The sequence below is a fragment of the Notechis scutatus genome, chromosome 2 (genome assembly GCF_049901735.1).
Source record: "Notechis scutatus isolate UNSWTSFEM ecotype Mainland chromosome 2, rNotScu1.2, whole genome shotgun sequence".
In the NCBI taxonomy this organism is placed as follows: Eukaryota; Metazoa; Chordata; class Lepidosauria; order Squamata; family Elapidae; genus Notechis; species Notechis scutatus.
Window position 1 is genome coordinate 57,316,106 of NC_142010.1, and position 6,843 is coordinate 57,322,948.

The following is a 6,843-nucleotide window of genomic DNA, read 5'->3' on the forward strand; positions in this document are numbered from 1 at the left end:
GTAACACTGCACATCATCAAAAGTACACTATGCTCACAGTGAAGCATAATGGTGGCAGCATTATGCTTTGGGGCTGCTTGGCTTCAGCCAGAATTGGGGCTTTAGTCAAGGGGGAGAAAATTATGAACAGTTCCCAATATCACTAAATTTTAGCAGAAAACCTTCAGGCCTCTGCCCAACTGCTGAAGATGATAAGGAATTTCAGTTTTCATTAAGACAATGACCCAAAGCATACCTTCAAATCCACAAATGAATGGCTTCACCAGAAGAATATCAAAGTTTTGGAATGCGCCCAGTCAGAACCGCTGACCATTTGACCAACTGAAAATTTGTGGGGTGACCTGAAGAGGGCTGTGCATAGGAGATACCCTCACAATCTGATGGATTTAAGAGGTCTTTAAGAGGTCCTTAAAGGGGGTGTGCATAAGCACACCAGCGTGCCTACCATCCCTGTCTTACTGTCTCCCCATTTATCTGTTCCTTTGTTCATGTTTATGTTCATGCCTATACTTGTTATCTTGTACATGTTTGACAAACAAACAAACAAATTTAAAGCACTTTTGCAGAGAAGTGTGGGCACAGATTCCCAAGGCAAGATGTGCAATGCTGATAGGCTGCTACCCCCGAAAGATTGGATGCGGTCATAAAATCAAAACATGCTTCAGCAAAGTATTAGTTTAAAGGTGTGCACACTTATGCAACCATGTTACTGTATTTTTTTTTTATTCCCCCACTCCCCCCAAAAAAAAATTAGCTTGTTTTTTAACTGAATTGTACAGGTTACATATTATATTAAAGGTGGAAAAAATTCTGAAGTTATTGGTCTGATTTTTTTACATCTCAAAAACCTGGCATTTTAACAGGGGTGTGTAGACTTTCTATATCTACTGTTCGTATATCCATGTTGATTATATTGGGTAGTGATGGGCTGATTCTGCAGGAACATGTTGCTATCCTTGTACAATAAGACAGAAATAACTTGAAAAGGAAATGAGATCAAAGGTCAGCCATTTTAATTTGTTTTCTGTGTGGATGATATCAGCACATAAAAAATAGTCCTATGCAATTAAAAAAAACCCTGCAAAAATATTACGTGTGTAAGAGAAGGATTTTATTTTACATTCAGAAATTGAACTTAACTTTCTTTTTAAAATAAATCTATGTACTGTATTACTTTAAATAACATTTCATCTTTTTTATAGCCCTATATTTATTTCCTGGTCCTGAAGATAGTTCCTTTTCGTTGCTATACCACATGAGGAAAAAACCCTGTGGCCCCAAAGCTAAAGCCTGGTATTCTTTTAAGATGAACCATGTTGCACATGACATGTGTCCCTGAGAAATCTTGAAATATAAGGATCTTTTGCAACTTTTAAAAACTGAGAAAAAGGTAGAAAGCCTAAATATGAGGCATTTCCTTGGAATCTGACTCTTCCGTGGACAATGCTAACCACAGAAATGAGAAAGCGGGCTCAAGGGAAGAATTAAAATATTTAGCTAAACAAAATATAGTTTCCAAGATACTTGGGTTATTACTGTTCTAAGCGCTGTTAACTGGCATTTAACTTTGACAGAAGCAAAAATAAAAATTGCTATTGCTTCTTTAACAATTATAGGACAATCGTGTTGAGGCCCAATAAAATCGGCCATTAGAAGTGACCAAGTTTGCTTCCCTCTGGTATTTGTGCATATTTTTGCAGGCCAGCTCTGGATCTATAAATGGAACAGAATACATCCTGATACATACTGAGGTATGGAGATGAAGCAAATATATTTTTTGTAATTATAATTGTGGTTGTATCTTTTGTTGAAATGGAAGGCAGAAGGGATGGATTGCGCCAACTAAAATGTCTCCACCTGTGCAGTACAAGAAGTTATAATAAGACCAAAAAGGAATAACATCATTGATTCTACTTTATCAAACAAAAGAAATTGCACTAGGATCAGAGTCTAGAGAAATTTATATCAAATTAATATTTTCATTAGTGAATTTAAAACATTGCCATAAAAGATAGATGCTCCTTTGGCATATAGTATCCCATATTCAACAAATAAGTAAGAAGATGCCAATAAAACACACACAGACAGAGTAGATATAATTTGACAGATGGAAAATTATTGTGGCTGAACTTGACAACTAAGTGATGATCCCCCTTAATGTTATGACTCCACTATACACCCCTTGACTTCATCTTGCCCTTCAATTACTACTCATTGTCATTTTTCCCATTAACTATTATGTCCCCCACTCATGGGAGAAATTATTATTCTGATCAATCCTCTTCTGAGTCATATTGTTAAATTAGGAGATATCTTTCACTGTTGCTTTCAAAATATATGGATTTTCCAGATTGGACTTTTTTGACTGCGTGTCCAGCCTGTTGTTTAACAAAATATTGGAACTCGTAAGCTTTGTAAGACTTACAAGAAGGATCTCTATTAATAAGTTATACATTTTCTAGATCCATCTAACTCTCTCATTGTATTAATATAAGAGTAATGAGAACAGAGGTTATGTTGCTTCAATATTGGCTGGAAGATATTAGAAGAAGCTGTAAGTCATTAGAGTCCTTAGTTCTCAGTGGTGTCACAGTGGCCCAGATAGAGCTGGTTTACAATTTGGAAATCTTCCTTGACTCAGGGATCCTGTTTAAGGCACAGGTTCAGCCATGTCAAGGAAGGCCTTTGCAGAAATTTGTCTTGAACACCAATTGTACCCTTTCCTAGAGTGGGAGACATTGTTCATGATCATGTTCATGTCTTGGTCACCTGCCACGTGGATTACTACAGCGTGCTTGAAAACCACTTGGAAGCTGCAACATTGGCAGTTACAGGAACACCTCAGTATGCCCTTGCTCCATGAGCCTCACAGGCTCCCAGTTCACTTCTGGATGCAACTGAAGGTTTTGATTATCATCTAGAATGCCCTTAATGGTACAGAGCCAAGTTATTTCTGAGACCATCTCTATCTCTTTGCCCACCCTGCTAGATTTTGTGGGGTAGACAAACTCTGAGTTTCCATTAAATGGAGCTATCTGGTAGGACCCAGGAAGCATGTCTTCTCCATTGCATTACCTGACCTTTGGAACACTATTGCCCTTGAGATTCACTTGACCCCTCCACACTGCTGGCATTTCATAAACCTTTGAAGACCTGGATATTCCCTCCTATGTGGAATCTAGAAGTTCAATGAGTCCATCAATATGTGGTGGAAGGAGGGAGAGAGGAAGGGGCCATTGACTAATTGAGAAACAAGAAGCTGGGAATGGTTGTTCAAAATATTTGGGTCACAGGGGATTTTCCATATCTTCCAATTCTTCTACATAGTTCTTTGTACTTCATTCTCACTATATTCCCTCTATAATAATCTCCATGTACAGTTCTAAAAGCTCTGGTCTTTTGTGTAACTTATCACGATTTTTTTCAATTCTCCTATTATAGTCATATACCTTCTTCTTGTTTGATTCTTGTTTATTCATCTGTGATGTGCGTTTACTGTGGCAAAATACAAATTAGCTGAAGTATCAACATTCAATGAAAAAAGATCATGTGTATTTCAATGTTGCCATTTTCAAAAAAAATTAAAAGAGTCAATATAATTAAACAAAAGATGATGAATCTTTTGAATCATTAATTTGAATCTCTCTTGAATCATTAATTTGTTGGCATTTGAATTAATTTATTCTTTTGCTTGCTTAAGCAAGTTCAATATGTCTGTGGATTCAAACTCTTGGTAAAATTTGTAATGCAAAATTCTGAGTTGAAAACACACTTGCAGGAAAAGTCAACCAAAATAAAAATCAATATGGCAAGACCTGACTTGAACAGAAACTCTGCTGAATAATCGGATTTGCATAATTCACAACTTCTAGGTTTAGACAATATCAATTTCTATTGTATTCCTCTGTGCATTCATATGTAGGACTGAATTGCATGTCTGAATATGTGTTTATTCAAGCCAAGTCCACGAAGAAGTCCATACTTCATGTACATATGAAAGCCAAGGCTTCTATTCATATTTCTTCTCTTGGCACTTGGTCAGCAGAAGTGCCTGCATCTCTCCCTCCTAGGCAGTAATCCAACTTCTCCAAAGCTCAAAGTCATTCCAGAGACTTAGAGCAACACATAATTAGCTTGGAACTGGAAGTACCTACCTGAGATGACTTCAGAAGTCTGGTTTGAAATAATATTTGGATTTCAGGCTTCTCTCTAGTTTAAGATGTTCACTTCCAGTCTTGGGATAAGAACAAACAGAGCTCTGGCCCTTTCCCCAGAAGATACCATTTCTGATATCATTTTTAAAATGTCAACAATTCTCTGGAATGCTTGTTTGGTATATAACAGGCCATGATCTACATTGTCTGAGTTTGGATACAAGAATTGTGCAGGCATGTAATCCAATAATTGTGTTGATTATTCTCTTTCAGATGGATGAAAAAGAGAGAGAGAAGATAGTTCAAACATCCAGCAACATTGGTGATAGCCTCCCAAATCCCACCACTGAAAAAAAAGAGGCTTTCAATCTTAAGGAGGTGTTTTGACAACAAAACAGAACTGCTATGATTAGCTTGATAAAAGGGAAGGCCATTGATGGGAGGTATGCCTAGGATCTAGTTACAGAATGGGGTTTTATAAACATTCTCTCTTGAATTCAAACTGCAAGAGGCCAGTGCTCCTGAAGGATTTTTCATTTTCTTTTTTAGGAGTGGGTGGGTTGGCTGGTTCATGTTGTTATTATTGCTTGAATCACTCTTCGTGCATATGAAAAATAAGACATTAATAACTCTGCCCAGCGCCAGTCATTCTCTGGGAAGTCGTTGTGCAAATTTCCTTGTTTGGTACGATCAAAGGATTTGCATCTTTACACTAAAAGCAGTGAAGAATCCTTGCTAAAAGAGGGGAACAAACTATTTTGTTAGCTACTTTTTGGGATTTGAGTTGCAATTTATTAAGGCTGAAGTGTCTCCCAACTCAATCTAAGCATATCATCCTGACCTTGTAGCACATTAAATGGTTACATAGCCTCACCTCAAAGGCAACCCTGATAGAGAATTAACAATAGGGATACAAATGTGGAAACAAATGATAAATGACTTTTGGGTGTAGCTTTGGCTGGCTATCTTTGTTCAGGAGAAGATTATTGCTGCTAAATAAAGAGATGGAAAGTCAGTCTGGGAGAAGCCTCTGGTGACCATGCATATATGCAAGAAATATCCCTGTCCTTGCAACATATCTCCTTTTTTGTTAAAAAAAAAACCTTACAAAATAAGCTGCTAATACTGCTGATAGTACACTTTATTTCTTTCAGAGTTCTTGGAGAACTATCTTCTCATTATTAACTAGATTTTAAAATACTTTTGCCTGCAAATGTTACACTGCAGTAAATAAGTACACTAAAGACACAATGGACTTCTAGTAAATCCCAATGAGTTAGTAAAGCAAGTTTCTATGAGTAGTAGTGGGACTTAATATTACTTAGCTTTGGTCACATCCAATGGGCTTTACCCAATTTGGTTACTGGTGGTTACTGATGGAGACTGGTTTCCCCCGTTATTTCCAATAATGAGTTCTAGAGTATGATTTTAGACACACCCAACTTGGTATTCAATATTTTAATATTAAGTCTTTGGGCATGATCAACAGGCCATGTATCTGGTAAAAGTCCCCTTGAAATGAGCTTGTATTGTTGAAGATATGCAGTCCAGTAGCATAGCAAAGGCTATACAAAAGCATCTGAACAACTCTTTTTTATGGGTTTTCATGGTTTATGGTTTTTATGGCACCTGAAGGCCAGACAAGGAATAATGGATGGAAACTAATCGAGAGATTCAACCTGGAAATAAGGAGACATTTTCTGACAGAGCAATCAATCAATAGAATAGCTTGCCTTTGGAAATTGTGGGAGCTTCATCACTGGAGGCTTTCAAGAAGAGACTGGACTGCCATCTGTCAGAAATGGTGTAGGGTCTGCTTGGGCGGGGGGGGGTCAGACTGGATGACCTACAAGGTCCCTTCCAACTCTGTTAATCTGTATCTATATACTTGGAAAAAAGTCCTCTCTGAAACTTTGCATGCCTTTTTTTTTAGTTATTCCAGACAACGCAGGCTTAGAGGCAACAAGTCTGTTGGTTTCTCAAGGCAGCTTTCAGCATATAAAGGATCAGAGGAGCCCCTATGCTCATTTTTACTTATGAGATAAGCATATTTGATTGGTTGATTGAACGATCAAGTTGGTGTTAATTCTTAACAATCACACAGATTTTCTTCATCTTCCCCTCAGCTTCAGGTTTTCCAATGATGCTCTCATCCCTACTATAACTGAATCCATCTAGTCTGCTGTTAGTTCTCATTGTCTTCTATTTCCTTTCACAACACTTCAGACAATTTTAAAGTATTATTTTAATAGGTTTGCAACATCATCTTCATTCCAATTTCCCCCAGTCTTATATTTACACACTTTGCCCTTGCATTATGAATATTTCTCTTCTTATTCCGAATACTTTGGCATGGGTGAATCTACAATCTTAGTGTAGTTTCATATTTGGGGGGGAATACAAAACGAACCAAAGAAATAATCAGGTTTTTGTTAATTAAATAATATTAACTGATAAAAGAACAACGTTGCACAGAGTTCACGTTCCAACTGTTCAATCTGAATAAAGGGGCCACATCAAATTTGCTTTTAATGCACCTTTATCAAAGGTCATCTCACTGATTCAACTTTAATTCCACTAGATGGCGTATTTACAAAAACAAAACAAGGAAATCACTTCTCCGTCTGAACAAACTTTAGAGCGCATCTTAAACTCTTTGAAAGGGTCTTTGGGGGGGGGGTTATTTTAA

General features: G+C 37.2%; 2 long non-coding RNA genes across 3 annotated transcripts in view; one reads left to right on the forward strand and one right to left on the reverse strand.

Moving 5' to 3' along the window:
• LOC148132029 (uncharacterized) overlaps nucleotides 1–5,169 on the forward strand; it is a 13,758-nt gene extending 8,589 nt beyond the window's left edge. The window contains exons 1-2 of one of the 2 annotated variants that reach the window (XR_015747519.1): nucleotides 2,791–3,521; nucleotides 4,428–5,169. This is a non-coding gene — a long non-coding RNA (uncharacterized LOC148132029). Of the gene's footprint in view, nucleotides 1–2,790; nucleotides 3,522–4,427 lie in introns of those variants that run through there. The other variant, XR_015747518.1, reaches the window with a different exon arrangement.
• LOC148132028 (uncharacterized) overlaps nucleotides 1–6,843 on the reverse strand; it is a 42,782-nt gene that overhangs the window by 25,470 nt on the left and 10,469 nt on the right. The window lies entirely within an intron of this gene.